Genomic DNA, 18,038 nt, shown 5'->3' on the forward strand with positions numbered 1-18,038 from the left:
AAAGATCTCAAAGCCATTGGAATGTAATGGATTTGGAAATGACACCATGGGGGTGCGGGGAGCAGGCCCAGGAAGAGGCAGCTGTATTTCAAAGGCTCTCTGGTGTGGTCTGGGATCGATGGGGCTGCCTGGCTGGGCTCCAGCAGGGCCGGCTGTCATGGGGTTAGAGGCAGGGTCTGGATGCGATCTGATCTTCAGTTCTGAGACCACTGCAGTTCCCACCTGTGTGGATGTGCACCCAGCTCTTGGCCTCACATACTCCTTCAGCCTGGCATGCCCAGGCCCCACCACTGATGGCAGTGAGCGTCCGTGTCCCGACAGGAGGGTTTCTAGAAGTGGGGAGTAACCCACCCTTAGAGACAGAGCCTGACCCGGGGATGAGGGGGAAGATCTTGGTTTCACCTTCCCCACGAGTACAGAGTACAATGGTCCTCTTATTCGTGGTCCCCAACTTTCTCCCTTAAGCTGTTTCTGTCTGTTCAGACCCCCATGGTCACCCTTCAGTGACTCTGTGTTCTTCTGTGAAGTTTCCTTGAATCCCCGCATCCACTGCTCCTCCTTCTGAGCCACAGGGCACCTTGTCTGCCCAGCTTTGGGTCAGTACGGTGCTGGTGTGTATTTGTTTACTTGCCGGCCTCCCCATTCTCATGAGTTCCTCAGGAGAAAGGACTATGTTTAAGTCACCTCTGACCCCAGTGACCTTATACAGGCCTGTCACATAGGAGGTAGGCAGCAACCGTGTGGCAGGAAGGAGGAGATGGAGGATAAAAAAGGAAAAAGGAAAGAAAGAAAAAGGGCAGAAGGAAAGAAGGAAGAAAGGAAGGAAGGGGGAGAAGGACTTTTGGTGATCTCTTTCCATCTCATGGCTTTACAATAAGGTAACCAGATTCCAAGATGGCCCCCAACTATCTCCACCTCCTGGAACCCGGATCCCATATCACACCAGGGTTGCTGTTTGTGACCAGTGCCACACAGTAGAAGTGTGGTTATGTCACTTCTGAGGTTAGGTTATGAAAAAAGACTGCAACTTCTGCCTTTTTTCCTCTTTCCTTTCTCTTGAATTAGTCACTGGGGGAAGCCAGCCACCATGTTGTGTGAGCAGCCCTATAGAGAGGCCCACATGTCAGGGAACTGGAGCCTCTGGCCCACAGCCAACCAGGAACCGAGGCCTGACAGCAGTGAGGCAATGAGCTTGGAAGTGGATTCTCCAGCCCCACGGAGCCTTGCAATGGCTGCACCTTGGCCGACAGCCTGACTGCAGTCTCACGAGGCTGCTCCCAGATTCCTGACCTCAGAAGCTGTACATGTAAATGAATGTTATTTTCGATTGCTAACTTTGGAATAATGTATTACACAGTGATAGATAACTAACACAAACACCATCTATATGTTGATGACAACAAATATTTATTTCCAAGTCAGACTTCTCCGCTGAACTCCAGAATCCTATGTCCAACTGCTTCCTTTACATCTTTGCCCTGCATTCCAAACTACACTCCTGATCATTCTCTCTGCCTGCTTCCTCCACAGTTTTCCCCATCCCGGCTGGTGGCAGCTCTTACCTGGTTGCTAACTACAGCCTCCTACCTTCTTCTTGCCCCTCCCACTGCCACTGCAGTCTATTCTCTATCCAGCAGCCAGTGATGCCAGTCAAATGTAAGTCAGATCATGACACTTCAAACTTAACTCGCCAAAGCCTCACCACTTCCCCAGGACAAGAACCAAAGTCCTTAAATAGCCCACAAGGTGTCACCTATTCTTTTCCGACCTCGTCTCCCATGCCTCTCCCCAACTGCCTCCCCTCACAGGGCCACGTGGGCCTTTTGTTGCCAGGCACACTCCCACTTTAGGACTTTGCACTGACTCCTCTCTGTGTCTGAAATATTCCTCCCAGTTATCTACACAGCTCACTGCCTCACCTCCTTCAAGTCTTTGCTTCAACGTCCCCTTCTCTGTGAGGTCTACCTTGACAACCCTATTAAAACATGCAGTGCAACTCCCTGAACCCCCAGGCTTCATTACTCTGCTCTCCAAGTCCTCCTTCTGCTCCCCAAGCCCCCCTTCTGCCCCCCATTTTATAAAACACTTAAAACCTTCAAATGTATTATTTGATTTATTTTTTTAATGCTCACTGCTTGTTTTCATTATCTTCTAGTATATAAGCTTCATGAGAGCAAGGATTTTTGGTGGTTGTTGTCTATTTTGTTTATTGTGATATCTCCAGCACCTAGAACAGAGTACCTAGAACTATCTGCCTGGCACATAATGGTAGTCAATAAATATTTGTTGAAGAAGGGAAGGAAGGATGGAAGGGAGGGAGGGAAGCAGGGAAGGAAAGATAGATAGTGAAGGGAGGGAGGAAGGACAGTGTATGAGAACCCTTGTATTGTCATCTGAATTGTTGTTTAGCAGATGCAGTCCCTCTCCTTTTAAGGTCTGGACTGCAAGTTCTTTGAAGGCATGAGAGGATGACCTACCTACAGTATCCAGTGACAGGCCCTGCTGAGACCAGGGCTTAGGGAATGTACTTGATTGATCTGCCTTTGGCCGTTTAGTAACCTCTGTTTCATTGCCCTCATAATCCAGCAAATCTGAATATTTCCACTCCTCTGGTCTTTAGCTGCTATTAACGTCCAGCCCCTCTGCTTTTCTCACCTTTTAATGAGTTGAGTTGTGTCCTCCAAAAATATATGCTGAAGTCTCAACCCCCCAGTACCTTAGAATGTGACGTTATTTGAAAATAGGATTGTGGCAGATGGAATTAACTAAATTAAAATGAGGTCATACTAGAGAAGGGTGGGCCCTGAACCCAATATGACTACTTGTCTTCATAAAAAGAGTACAGACACATAGGGAGAAATGTCATGTGAAGACAGAGGCAGAGATTGAAGTGATGCATCTACAAGTCAAGGAATGCCAGAGATTGGTGGCAACCACCAGAAGCCAGGAGAGAGGCATGGAATGGATTTGCTCTCAGAGCCCTCAGAAGAAAGCAACTCTGCCAACACCTTGACTTCAGACTTTTAGCTTCCAAAACTGTGAAAGAATAAATTTCTGTTGTTTTAAGCTATCTGGTTGTGGGACTTCGTTATGGCAGCCCCAGGAAACTAACACACAATTCACACCTTCTTCCTCAAGACCATCCCACTCTTGCCTTGGAGCCTTCTCTCAGCATTAATAGATATTAGAACACACCACCTTTGATACTACTCAGAGTGTTTTCTCTCTCACACAATGCAAAGAATCTTACCTCCTCCAAGAAGCCCTCTTGGACAGCTTAGAAGTAGGAAGAAGTCAATACTCCTAGCATCCCTGCTTGTGAAGGTTAAACTCTGGAATGTATGGTTTTTTTACTCACAATTAATGTGTGTTTTCTTGGCTTGAGAAAATGTAGGCGGTCCATCTTATCCATTTGTTCTTTACTTGCTCATTCATTGCCATGTTGTCTCTCTGATTAAATGACTCAAACAATGAGAAACAGATGTCTGCTTCATTGTCTATAGTTCCAAATCCAGATATGGAAAAGAAAAGGCACCCATGCTGGTGGGTAAGGACTGTTTAGTAAGAAGGGGCCTGGTTCACTTCTCCCCTCTCCTATTTTATAAATGAGGAAATTGAGGCCCAGGCAGAAAAAATGACCCCCAAAAGATAAAGAATGTGTCCATTTTGCCTCCACATAGGATTGTTAACTCTGGGACTTTTGCTCAACATTAAATACTTAGAAATATACCCCCAGTCCCTTGCATAGTTGTTGCTAACCATATACTCAGAGCTAGGTTCAAATCCTAGACCCATCACTCTTTCTCTGTACAATTTTGGGCAAGTTATTTAACCTCTCTAACCCTCAGATTCTTCATCTGAAAAATGAGGATGGAGATACTGACCTCCCAGGGTGGGGAGGAGGATTCAATGAGAATATCGCTTAGGAACTGTGCCTTTGTGCTATGGGAACTCAATGAACTGTAATTTCTTAACTTTTATTCCCATCACAGAAACTCCAGACTAGAAAAAGGTAGAAACAAATTACATTTTCAACAAAATCTTTGTCTATTTGTTACATCCAGCTTAAGTTGGAAAAGTTGTCAGAAATAATGGAAGTGCGTAAAATAATCTATCCCAGCCTTGTCATTAATAGCAAGCATTACATAGCGTTAGCAAGATCCTTCATCAGCAAACAAAGGCCCAGTGATGTTCACTAGACTTGACGGAATATAAAAAGAAAATGAGAATCTGACGTTTTGGAAAGATTTCCAAAAACTGGAGCAGAAACAGGAAGAGCTTTCTGGTTGCCTCTTTGTAAAGGATCAGACATCATAGCAGATGGGAAAGTCGGCAAGAATTACAGACATGGAACAGACCTTGGGTCTCATTAACCAACTAATTCATTTAAACCAGAATGCTTCATTTCCTGAGAATTCCAGTGAACTGTGATTTTACAATATGCTAATATTTGAAAGATGTATTTTTTCTCTCCATCAATGGCTGCAAAGATGCCCTGTGGTGCAGTGAACAGCACTAAGAATAATGGCATCAGGATTTAGGAGCTAGCTCTACCGTTAACTGACCATGAACTAGCCAGGTCCCCTGTCTAATCTCAGGGTCACTCTCATCTAAGGCAGAGTAGGACTAATGATCTCTGAGTTTCCTAAATCTATAATTTTATATATTCCCGCTCCATTTTCAATCCTTTGCCCAGGTCCCATATCCTCCATGAAGGCCCTTCCTTGATCTTTAACAAGTATCTGTAAAATATGAGGGCTGGACAAGAATAACTCTAAAGTTCCTTTGAGACTTGACATGCTATTGTTTTAAGTGTGTACTTCTTTAATAATAATAATGATGATAATAATAATAAATAAATTTATAAGTCCTTCACCTTAGGTATTTGTGGTGAAATAAAATGAAGAAGCTCATAAAGCTGTATTACGTAATATTACAGACTGAATGTGCCCACCCCCCCCCCAATTTATATGCCAAAATCCTAACCCCCAATGTGATGGTACTAAAAGGTGGGGCCTTTGGGAGGTGATTAGGTCATGAGGGTGGAGCCCCCATGAATGGAATTAGTGTCATTATAAAAAGAGATACAAGAGAGATGATCTTTCTCTCTGCCATGTGAGGGCACAATGAAAAGATGGTCACCTGTAAACCAGGAAGAGGACCTTCACCAAGAACCTGACTATGCTGGCACCCTAATCTTGAACTTCCAGCATCCAGAACTTTGAGAAATAAATGTTTGTTGTTTAAGCCACCCAGTCTATGGTATTCTGTTATAGCACCTTGAACTAAGATGCAAGGTCTGGTGGAAAAACCATTGGGCTTGAGTCTGAATTCTGACCTAGCTACTAACCAACTTTGCTATCCTGAGTAAATCAATGCACCTCTCTGCACTTTTTTTCCATCTATACATTTAGATGTTTTTTTAAAGAAATTTTATTTTAATTAATTAATTAATTAATTTATTTTTGGCTGTGTTGGGTCTTCGTTTCTGTGCGAGGGCTTTCTCTAGTTGCGGCAAGCAGGGGCCACTCTTCATCGCGGTGCGTGGGCTTCTCACTATCACGGCCTCTCTTGTTGCAGAGCACAGGCTCCAGATGCGCAGGCTCAGTAGTTGTGGCTCACGGGCCTGGTTGCTCCGCAGCATGTGGGATCTTCCCAGACCAGGGCTCGAACCCGTGTCCCCTGCATTAGCAGGCAGAATCTCAACCACTGCGCCACCAGGGAAGCCCTAGATGTTTGAACTATTTAGCATTTGGGCCCCTTCTAGCTCCCTATTTCTAACATTTGCCACTCTTTTGTAAATTCCCTTCCAGTTCCAGTGAGGTCTCATAAGGAAATAACCTACAGTGATGAGGAGCAGGGAGAGGAATTCATAGAGAAAGTGCACACAAAATAAACTTTAAGGTCTCTTCCAGCTCCAAAGTTGCAGCTTTGCTTCCTCAGACTCAAAGTGCCTCCCTGAGCAAAGTCACAATTTCACCTTCTCTCTCTTCCCTTGATGTGAAGCCCAAAGCCCAGGACAGCTTGAGACCCTAAACAAGGGTGTTTCTTCCTTTTCTATCCTCTTCCTGATTTGGGCTCTTGAGTCTGGCATGTTTGGCTTTATGAAACTGCTGAGCCAGGTTTAGTCATTAGGAAAAATGGGGTTCAGATGCAAACCCCTGGATGAGATTAGCTCAGTGCTCCAGCTTGCCACTTGGCATCATTTGACCTCTTCTGAAACTAGTCTCTGACCTTGGCGTCTGGACTCTAAATGAAAGTAAGATGATTTCTAATGAGCTCTCCCCAACCAGAGGTGATGCAATAGTCAAATACATTAATTCACATAGACTGCGAAATTGATCACGGTTCTCAAAGGACACATCCAAACTTGAAATGGTTCCAGTTTTGTAGAAACTTCTGTGTAGCAGAATACTTGGGGCTCCTCTGGCTTCAGTTAACCTGAATGCTTTGTCTCACCAAGAATAATGCCCAAATGATATTTCAGCACCCCATTTATTCAGAGGCCGGACTAGTAGCAACACAGATCTTGGACCCCATGTGCAAGTACAAAAACCTTCCAAACAACTGAAATAGCTTCCCACAGAATTTTTGCAATAAGTAAAACCCATGTACCATTCTCTCCCCTTAGGCTGTCATGCAGCACTTTATTGACTCTTGTTCGACACATGGTTCCAATATGTTTAGTTATAGATGATTGCCAAAGCCTACAGAAGGTTAGATATGGAGAATCAGATCTAAAATTGGGTTATGAGAGGCATTGGCATTAAGAAGAAACAAAGCTGAGAGTGCGGGGTGAAAAAGAAAAACTGTCTAGACCCAACACAGTAATAGAGGGACATTTTTATATTAGGACAGGTAGCCTCACGTAACTCATGAGATTTTTGCACTCTTCAGTGATGTGTTATGGAGAAGAGGCTACATTCAATTCAACATTTGTTTTATAAGAAAGTAAGGAGGAAATAATCTTTGTCAGGAAGATTGCCAACAAAAATTGTTTAAAAAAAAGGTTATTCTTGATGAGATTCATTTGAGTTAAAGAACTTTGGTTTGTGCCTCTGTGTCCCAGTGCCCAGCACATTGCATAGCACACAGCAGATTCTTAATAAACACTTGATGAATGAATGAAAAGAAGGAATATTTTGAAGGGTTGTGTTTTTAAATTCCTGGATAATTTACTTATCATGTTTTCCAATGATTTATTGAACAGTAATCTTTATGGAGCACCTACCAACAAGGCAGGCAGGGTCTTCCTTCTCAGAGAATGGTGCTGGATCAGTGACAACCACCTGCAATAGTATGTGTGAACGATCTGGATGCCTGGCTCTGTAGGTTAGGCCTGCCTTGGGACCCTGGCCAGGCTTTACGCCTATTTGGAGAAATTGAAGTCCATAGAGACTTCTGTCCATTCCAGACACCCTTTTATTTTAAACCCTCAGACACAAGGCAACTCTCCACCAAAGAGCTTCAGAGAGGCAGTCCCATATAGGATCGGTGTGCTGAGAACACCGCACCCTCCCACAGCTTGGGCTCCTTTGTTAAGTCAAAACTATTCTTCTCTTGTTGGCTGATTGACTCCAATTCAACCTTAAGTCTTGGGCCACAGTGTGACAGGGCTAAAGATTTCAGGGGGAGAGGCTGGAATAAGCTGGGGATTGACATTTGGGTTAAACTTTAGAAAAATAATTCCTTGATGTGTATTGATGACCTATTATGTGCCCAGCACAATTTGTAGAGGTCTTTACTAGGAAGGGGCCAAAAAAATAGAAAACCTAGATTTTTTCTTATGTAGAAAACAACCTAAAGGTTAAGAAGGTACCAGGTTGGGTAGTAGGAGCCACACTGTCCATCTCTTGGATTCCTGCCAGCCTGTTTGCTTCCTCATATAGGGTCACATACTCAATACCTGTGTCAGTATATGGCCCAATAACCAAGGAGAAGTAGATCGTAGTGAAGTATTTTCTTTTTTAAAGATCTTTTACTGCACAAGGCTAAATAGTTGTTTTGACTGTGTTCATCTTCCCACCACTGATATTTTTTCAGGTATTTATTACTGCCGAATAAATAACCCCAAACAAAGATGTGTTATTTCTCTTGACTCTGTGAGTGAGGAATCTGAGCAGAGCTTTTGTTCCCTGAGTCACTCACTTAGCTGCATTCAGCTGATGGCTGGGTTGGAAGGTGCAAGAAGACTTCACCCGTACGTTTGATACCTTGGTTCTCCTCTGTGTGGCTTCTTTCTCTCCATGAGAGAAAGAGTGATTAGTGGTATCAAATCATTCAGAAGTCTAGCCTAAGGTTCTTTAGAGTGCGGTGGCTGCTTCCCCAGAAAACAGAAACATGAAAGCTTCTGTTCTAGGTTTGGAATTGACACAGAGTCATGTTCATCTCAGTTTATTGGTCAAAGAAAGTCACCAGGCCAGCCCCAGAGAAGGAGAAATAGCCTCCATTCTGGATGGGAGAAGCATATAAGGAAAGGAGGAATTGATGGTGGCCATCCTTGGATGCTATCTAGCACACGTTGGACTCTTGTTTGTTTTAAAATTAATTGAATATATTTGAGGCTCCAAGGAAATTGACTGCCAGGCCCAGGGATTGCTCACTGTCGTATCTCCAGTATCGTCCATGGTTCTGATTCAGAATGAACCAGTCAGGTTTTGATAGAAACAAATGTGGGGTGTGTGTGTGTGTGTGTGTGTGTGTGTTAATTGGGAGTGGAGGTTCCTATTGGCTGGATGGTTAATCCATTAATGAAGTGACCTGAAATAGAATACAACTCTATGTGATTTATGACCCTATGTGTTAGCACTCCTGGACAGCATGGATGCTACAGGTTCTTAGCCCAGGCAAGGTAACTGGTATAATCCAAAGATGTCAGGATATCAGTGGGTCTTTTTCAGCAACATGGATTTTGAAGTTGAATTTGAAACTCCATGGATGACATTGAAAGTTTAATGGCACCTTCCAACGGCTACCTTTCTGCTTAAATCTAGAACAATCCTGTGCCTTTCAGATAATAAAAGATACCTTTTAGGAGGAATTCTTGAAATGCTTTTGAAATAAGAATGCCTTTGCACATAGACTTAGAGAGACTGAGGAAGTGTGTCTGCACATACACACACACACACACACACACGGCTATCGTGAACAGTGGTTCACCTGGCCAATGGAGCAAGTGTGGGCTAAAGTCCAACAAGTCAGTGTGGGGCTTCTTCTGTCTGGAGGAAGGGGGAAATAACTTCAACAGGAATGTCTTAAGAGCCCCTGAGGCTAGTGGTGGTCCTATGGGCAACACACACACACAGAGTTTTCTGCCTTAATTACAGGACAGTATTCCTTGGAGGTGGCGTCAAGACTACCTCAATAAGTAAATCTTCTTTTCTTGGAAAGAGCTGTTGATTTGGCCATGAGATTAACTTTCTAGGAGAAAAGTTTTAGGCAGTGGAGAAGACTAATGAACTGCAGTCATTCACATTTTTATATCAGTTTGCAGCACTTTCAAATATAACATTGTACTTAATCCTCACAATCCTTAGATCCAGATATTGCTACCTCCACTTTACAGTTGAAAAAACAGGCTTAGAATAAGTGACTTCCCCAAGTAGACACAGCTGCAAGGAGTGTCCAGGTTAGAACTGAATTGGGAGCTTTGAACTCCAAATGCCATGTCTTTTTCTTATCATGGGTCTGTAGAAAAGACTGAGATTTATATTTTTTCTGTAAATGTCGTCTTTCTTCTCGTGAAAAAGTTGAGTAGGTTAAGGTATGAACTGGGTAATTTATGTAATTCTACTGCTACTGCTAGTTTCGGGGGATCCTGGTCTTTTTATTTTTCTCTTACGCTATTTTCTGCAACATCATTAACATCAAGTACAACAAATAAGACATCTAAGGGGTTGTGTTGTTAAGATTTTTGAAATGAAAAAATGGGCTCATAAAGGTGGCTCTGTTCCTAAGCATCTCAAGTCTTGGATTTGTCAGCTTTTCTCATTAACTAACTGAGAGGTGCCATCTAAGGATTCAGGAGCCTATTGCCCAACAAAACCTCCATAAATCTGCCACCACAGGACACAGAGCCAAGCTTTCTTTTCTTGGAGGATTCTTGGGAGAAGATCTCAGCTCTGTCATTCACCAGCTGTGTGACGCTGGGCAAGACATGCTCCTTTCTAGGCCTTAGTTACCTGACCAATAAAATGAAGGTTTTAGTAGATTATCCCTGAGATCTCTGCAGTGCTGATATTTTATGACTATAACTTTCCATTGTTATCCATCCAGCGTCTATTATTCTGATTTTGAAGAATCTTCTTCCTGTCCAATACTTCCTCCTTTAATTACATTTTTTTATTTGTGTTCTGTATCAGGTCATGGTGAATTTTGTAGCAGCTCCCTCTTTGCCTGTAAAATTTCTGCTCCAGATTATCATAAAAGATTGAGAAAGTTAAAATCCACCCCTCTTAGCCCACCGATAAGGCCTTTGCGATCTTGTTCCATTCTACCCGTCCACAAGGTATTTCCCCTTCCTCTTCTGCATGAACTTTCTGTTGCAGCTAAGTCACATTCTACCCACCTCCCTCTCCTTATGGCTCAGTTCCCTAATATTATACACCCTGTACCTCTTTGCTGACCTCTCAAGTTCACTCCAATATCACTTCTTATCTGAAGCACTATTTTGGCCCTACTGCTTTCCATCTAGAGGATTTTCTGGTTACTTTCTTTATCTTTCCACGTAAATTACAAACTACTTGACTCAGATATCGTGATTATTTCTTCCGTGTCCCCACAGTGCCAAGCACGGTTAGTCTGGATCTATTGATTCGTGGGTTAGAGGAGCCTACCACCCAGTTAGGAACCAGAATTAGGAATTCACATTTTGCTGCAGTATCAAAGTGTCCTGACCATTACTCCTGGCCACGTCGCACATAGTTCTCTCAGACTGCACAAGCAAAGAGGATTTTTTATTTCCTTTAGCTGGACAGGAAATCCCAGTGACTATAAACCATGAGGGGTCACTGTTGGGAAGAGAATGGTTGTGCAGACTAAGATATGTTACGCTAAAGACCCTTCCTTCTGCATAACCCAAATACTTATAGCCTCAACATTCGTTCATTTTCTCTGAAGCTATCTCTCAGGAAGAAGAAAGTCTCGATACCATATGCCTTCTTTCTTCATTTAACCAAGTAAATGGTGTTTTTATTGACCATTTTAATTTTCCTTTTTGCTTACAAATATCCTTTGAACTAGTAGATTGATTTCGATGAGACTTGTTGCGACATTAAAGAGCCCCAAGATGCACCTTGAATTCCATCGTGTCTCAGAAAACACCTAGAAACAAAATGGCCACCACCAACTGCATTAAAAATGACACATCTGCCATCAATTTAAATTTGCACAGTTGGAGGTTTGGAGTTGCTGTTGCATTGGGCGTGTTCATGGGCCACGGTTCATCCAGGAAGCTATCAGAAAATTTATTCCTGCTCTTAGGAGTCTCATCTAAAATGTGAAAATAATTGTTGAGCAGATTTACAAAATGCTAATTGGAATGCACAGCAAATAGGTCAGTTAAGTTTGTGAGCATTTTGAAATTATCATAGGTGATATAAGCATATTTTTATCTATAGGGTTTAAAGTAAAAGCCATTTCTGTGACTGGTTCAAGGGTTTTGGCACATGTTCAGAGCAAGTCAAAGGAATTAATAAAGAGTAATAGAGGGAAATGGAGCCAAGGAATATCTAAGCTGTGTATCCCTAGGGAGCTTGGAAGTGATAGGAAAAGGGACATTCTTCAAGACATGCAGGGGGGTTGTACCAGTGTAACTATCATCAATCATTCATTGCAGCCCAATCCACCCGACCTTTCCCAGGAGAGGGAGATGGAGAGACAAGAGGCCAGCGCGATCCCATGAAGTCCTTGCTTCATTTGCTTATTTCTACGAGTAACTGCAAGTTATTTTGTTTGTTTCATTACCGACAGAAGCCACAGTAAAGAACCCCTGGGCAGGTAGGAGGGAGAGTTTAAAGGATGGCAGGGACAGAAGGGAGGATAATTTATGGCATTTCACCTGATAATAGTGAACCTTACTCTCTCTCTCTCTTTCTTTCTTTCTCTCTCTCTCTTTCTCATACACACACAGACACACATAGACACACACACACACACACACACACGGACACACATATGCACACACAGAGTCATCTGCTTTAGGATTTCCAAATTTTTCCATTTTGGTGACCACGTGTGGTCAGAAGAAGATGGTTGGGATGCTGTAAGCTTCCTGAATTACTCCTGCCGGAAAACTCACTGAATTCTGAAGAAAGCTTTTCTTTAGTCCCAAGTACCAGGGTCAGAAAAAAAAAGGCAGAGGTTTCTCATTTCAAGGTTGGACTGGGGGAGAGGTAAGGCAAAATGCGGGGAAAAGACTTTCAGCTTCAGGAGGAGGAGAAGTGACATGAACTGTACCGCACAGACTCCTAGTATTTTATATGTTTTAAAACATTTCACATATTTCTGTTTGATCCTGACAATAGCACTCTGAAGTAAATATTATCTCTGTTTTACATATAAGGAATTGGAACTCAAAGAGGTTAACTTGTTCAATGTATAAGGTTTAGTAAGTGGCAGGAGCTAGGATTCCAACCCACATCTTGTGCTATTTTCACTGTGCACTGCACCATCAGACGTGATAATGGTTGTGGTAGCTCTTTGGATGTGTGAAAAGTTATCCTATGCAAGAGGAGCTGGCTGGTGTTTTCCCACAGATATCTGAAGTCTAGAGCAAGCTGGGAGGGGCCTGGCACAAGACAGAAAGGACCCAGATCTCTCTGTAATTAGGGCAAAGCTGGAGCCCCTGAACTCTTAAGGCATCTGTTCCATCTATTTTGAATATTCTAGATTCATTTATTCATTTACTAATTAAACGTATTTATTGAGTCTCACTAGTGACCAGGCACTAGGCCAAAGCTGAGGTTGCAAGGGGGAGACAGGAGTAGCTAGCCAGCTGGTAGATGTGACAGGGGCTCTCAGAGAGGAAAACAGAAGAACTGGAGGGATCTGGTATCACAGAAGAGGCAGGAAGTGTCAGAGGAGGGATCTAGGAGCAGGCAAATTGGCTGGAGCCAGGCATCTCCCGCTGAATCTCCAGAACTAGTCCAGGCATTGCCAGGAACTTTTCAATAAGTGAGACAGAAGACAGACACGAATGTGGAAGCCAAGGCTCACTCTGCCTGTCCTTGAAGCACCATCTAAGAAAAGAAACTTTCTTGATGACTCTGAGCAGAGAATGCATTTGTCATCCTGGAGAACCAGCTAGAAAGTCAGTTGGGTGGGCACCTTCCAGTAAAGGAATTACAGGGAACAGGGCGAATGCCTTCAGAGAGAACTACTGGGAGTCGTTTGCTCCCCGTGGCCTATGAGCTACCCTGCCTGAACCTGTCGTAACCTGGGTCAGCCCTGGCAGCACCTCTGTGAGACCCTGGCTGCCGTCCATCCCACATGTCTCTCCCCAGCCTGTCCTGCTGTCCAGGGCTAGGAGGGAGGTTCTGTTGGGGGAGTTCAGCGGCAGTCGGGGATTGCTGAACCTGGAGCCTGCACGTGAGCATTTAGTGCCCCTGGCCTTACTCTTCCCCAGGGGTTTCAGGAGCTTTCTTCTGGTTTCCATACTAGACTTAGGCTCTTTGAGGATAGGAGATTGCATTTTCTCCTCCTCTTGTATTTTCCACAGTGACTGACACTGATGTGAGCATTGTAGTTGTTTATTGCTGGTTGATAAAAGGCTAATTGGTGCTGTTGTAGAGCGTTGTAAGGAAAGACACTCCGAGTTTTAAACTTCACTTGGAGTCACAGAACCATGGAATGTAGGAACAGGCAGGGCCTTGATGCCTACCACTTATTTTATAGATGGGGAGACTGAGGCCAGAGAAGGTAGGGGAATCATTTAAGGACTTAGCAGAGTTAGGTCCACACCTGTGTGTTTTCTTCTCTGGGCCTTTGTTCTTGCCACCAAGGCATCACCCACTCTCTAAATGAGCTCTGAACTCAAGAAGAAGAGTGAAAGGTCAAAGTTTCATATTCATCTGGTAGCTGCTGGCCCTCTCATGAGCTGGATGAGGAACTGAGGTCAGTGTGCCTTGCCTGCCGTGGGTGACCAGGCTGCTCTGAGCTTCTGTGGGGTCTTATCCAACCATTCATCTCATTTTGGTTCCAGCTGGGCTGGTCCACACTGAGTCAAGCACATATCCCTCTTACTGCCTTCACCTTTTCTTCCAACCTTATTCAGACCTTGCTGGGTCTTCAAGGCCTGGTTGAGTTCAATGCAGTGCAATGTAATTCAACAGACATTTATCAAGGACCTCATGAATACAAGGCATCGTGTTGCCAGACACTGGGAGTGTTGAGGACACTAAATTAATAAAACACACTCCCTGTTCAAGGCTCAAGGGGAGGCGAGATCTATAAACAATCCAGACCCACAGCCCAAGGCTGAGAGCAGTGGTAATACAGATCACTTATTGAGCACCTACAAATTACCTGACTCTGTCCCAGGCACTTTATATTTGTTACTGCCAATCCTTCCAAGGCCAGAAAAGGCAGGTATTAGATGCTGCACAGCATATTCAAAAGAGCTCTAGTTTTGTAATCAATCCTGAGGCTAAATTCCAATGCCATCTCTTACAAATGATGTGTCTTTGGGCAAGTTACTTAACTTCTCTGCACCTTTCCTCTGTAAAATCAGGATAACAAAACCTTCTTCAGAGGATGGATGTGAAGATTAAATGATAAAATGCACAGGAAGGGCCTAGTGTTGAGTAAGTGCTTGACAAATGTGACCAGAGAACTGATGGTCCAGGAAAAGTGGAAAAACATCATGAAGGAAGACCTCAGCAGAGACCCACGCAACCTGCCACAGCAGGACAGAGGCAGTTGTGGGCTGGGGAGGGTCACAGGAAAGATGCATCATTTGAGCCCAGTCTCTAAAGTCAGGAAGGATTTGGGGGAAGAGGATGGTGGCCACCAAGGTGCTCTGGTTGTTGCTGCCCTGAGTGACCTGTTTTTGTGATGCTTCCCCACACCAGCAGTGTGTCTGGGTTGGGTTATCCAGACCCAACATAGGATCGGAGGCTATAGGGACTTTCTTGGCATTTTCCCCCTTTATTTATTTAATCTCTTCCTCAAACTGAGAATCAGCTACAATCCTCCCCAGTTTGGAAAGTGGAGACACCTAAGTTCCCATTACCTTAGTGCCTGGTGTAGACCACAGCCTGCTGTAGACCATCCATGGGGTCCTGATAAGACACTTGGACTGCTCCAAACTTGAACCCTAAAATAGGCCAGTTTTGAGGGCTGCACATGTGCAAAACCATGGTATGTTCTGCATTGGGAGCTAGCAGTGAAAGGAGCCCCAAGCAGTCCAGATTGTCTAAACCAGGTGTCCTTAAAAATGTCCTCTGACTTCCATTACCCAAGGCAGTGGGGTGTAGCCTGTTGGGTAATATGATTTTCAAATGACCCACATGTCAGTGCGAACTGGGAAATTAGATGAGAGTCTGAGGAAGGCAAGTGAGCAAGCAAACAAAAATCCTCATGCAGCAAACAACATCAGCTTTAAAAAAGCATACAAAAAAATCAATAAATAGCTGTGGTCTAGAATGAATGAATGAATACATGAATGGAATTTCCTGAACAAAGTACTATTACCAAAACCATCAGCTTCTTGCCGAGGACAGTGGAGAACTAGGCTTGTTTCCCAGGAACTGCTAGTGCAGAATTAAGTGTGCTCCGTGGCCCTTCCATTCCGGATAGTGAGTTATGTAGGGTTGTTCCTGCCCAGAGCTGGAGCTGGGGGTCGGGTTGAGCAGAATGAGAGACAGGGACTGAGGGGTGCTGCCAGGAAGCTGCTGTGCCGAGGAGGGCAGGGTTAAAACTCACCCTGGTCTGAAACGTTAAAGGCGAGCCTGCCAGAGCTACCTTCTTGAGTTTATCACTGCAAGTTAGATGTTTTCTCAGAGGCTTACTCTGTTTACGCTTCTAGGGCTTAGCTGCTCTGGATATCAAGGCGAATGGTAAGAAACACTTTCTTTTCACAACACATCACACCCATAACATGATACTACTTCTCATGGCACTTTATATTTCTGAAGGTACTTTAGCATTCATGCTCCTATTTGAAATCCACAATAACCCAGTTGGGGGATTATCTCCTGTAATAAGATGTGCAAACTGAGGGTCAGAAATGGTACATGACTGCTTTAACAGTACTCAGGGGGCAAATAGTCAAGGCAGGATCAGAACCCATGTCTCCTGACTCCCAGCCCAGCATTCTTTCCTCCACGACAAGATGCCCCCAAATGAGACATCTGCTCAATGAGCGAACGCGATGCTCCAGGCCAGTCCCCCTAGGTCTCCGGGTAAATGCTCTTGCCTTCTGGTGATGTCCCCTTCCCCTCATTATCCCCCTCCTGTCTCCCTCAGCTTGAGTTCCTAGAATCACCTGGCTGTTTGGTACACATGCAGATTTGGGGGCCAACCCCAGAGACTCTGATTCTGTAGGAATCTGCATTTTTGACACACTCACCAAATGATTTTGATGCAGGTTGAACTTTGCAATTTGCTAGTTTAGGGAAATCAGTGAATTTTGAAGATTACTTGAGCCAGACATTATCTCACATTAAATTGGTTCGCTTGAAAGGTAAGTTTAAAAAATTAAAAGAAAAAGCAAAGGAATAAAAGAAACTGGCTTCCTCCTTGGTGGTCTTTTCCAAGTTTACTATTCCTGCCTCAAATGTCTCTCTTATTTCCTGCTTCTCCCAACCTTCTAAGCTTCTCTGAGGCTCTCCCTGCTCTAGACTCTTAGGTCCTTGAGCTGTATCACACTTTCCTCACTGCGCAGTCACTGCAGTTCTGCCTTTGCGGCTCTCTGTCCCTAACCCTGGGTACTCTCTGAGGGTAAGTTTTCTGTATCCCCAAGAGTCCTCGGCACAATGCTGGAGACTAAAAGGATACTTTAGCCATACTCTTGGAATGAGCCACTTAACTCTGTTGGTCTCTGCCTGGCACCGCTCCCCAGATCCATCAGTGTGGATAATCAAGACATGGTTGTTGTAGAAGCAAAGCCCATCACCAAGTAGGCATTGAGACCTTCCTGGTGTAAAGTCCCAACTAAAACATCAAAAACTCCCTTCAAAAATATGGGGACTTAGAAATAACAAGTGTTGATGAGGATGTGGAGAAAAGGGAGCTCTTGTGCACTGCTGGTGGGAATGTAAATTGTTGCAGCCTTTAGGGAAAACAGTGTGAAGTTTCCTCAAACAATTAAAAATAGAACTACCATATGATCCCGCAATTCCACTTCTGCGTATTTTTCTGAAGAAAACGAAAACACTAATTCAAAAAGATATCTTCAACCCATGTTTATCGCAACATTATTTACAATAACTAAGATATGAAAACAACCTGTCAAGAAGATGCCATACACACACACACACACACACACTGGAATACTATCCAGCCACAAAAAATAGAAATCTTGCCATTTGCAACAATATGGATGGACCTTGAGGTCATTATGCTAAGTGAAATAAGTCAGACAGAGAAAGACAAATACCATATAATCTCATTATATGTGGAATCTAAAACAAAAACAGAAACAAAAATAACAACTTCATAAATACAGGGAACAGATTGGTGGCTGCCAGAAGTGGGAGTCAGGTACAAGCAAAAGGTACAAACTTCTAGTTATAAAATAAGTCATGGGGATTTAAGGTACAGCATGGTGGCTGCAATTAATAATACTGTATTACATATTTGAAAGTTGCTAAGAGAGTGGATCTTAAAAGCCCTCATCACAAGAAATTATAACTATATGTGGTGACAGATGTTAGCTAGACTTATTGTGATTATTTTGCAATATATAAAAATATCAAATATCATTATGCAATATCATTACATTGTACACCTGAAACTAATATAATGTTATATGTCAATTAACAAAAAGGGACTAAAAAATAGGGCCATACTAATTGGTGACAGGCACCTGATAAAGAACT

Source organism: Eubalaena glacialis, chromosome 15 (genome assembly GCF_028564815.1).
Source record: "Eubalaena glacialis isolate mEubGla1 chromosome 15, mEubGla1.1.hap2.+ XY, whole genome shotgun sequence".
Taxonomy (NCBI): Eukaryota; Metazoa; Chordata; class Mammalia; order Artiodactyla; family Balaenidae; genus Eubalaena; species Eubalaena glacialis.